Genomic DNA, 259 nt, shown 5'->3' on the forward strand with positions numbered 1-259 from the left:
AAAAAAATTGGTTTTTTATGTAGTACATCGTCACCTACCCACTCCACCCCTTCCGGCCCATTATCGCGGAGAATTAATTTCAAAAAAACTTAAATTAAGAAACCGAAGAATTTTTTTTTCTTTTATTTCCAGTAGGTCTCGATGACGTGTCTCATTGCCGACATTGAAAAATAAGAAAAATAAATAAAAAAAAGATTGCTATTTTAATTTCTTTTTTGAGTTTTGGAAAATATTTTGGACGCGTGACGATAAAGATGGA

Source organism: Diachasma alloeum, unplaced genomic scaffold (genome assembly GCF_001412515.2).
Source record: "Diachasma alloeum isolate Michigan unplaced genomic scaffold, Dall2.0 Dall_scaffold_00488, whole genome shotgun sequence".
NCBI lineage: Eukaryota > Metazoa > Arthropoda > Insecta > Hymenoptera > Braconidae > Diachasma > Diachasma alloeum.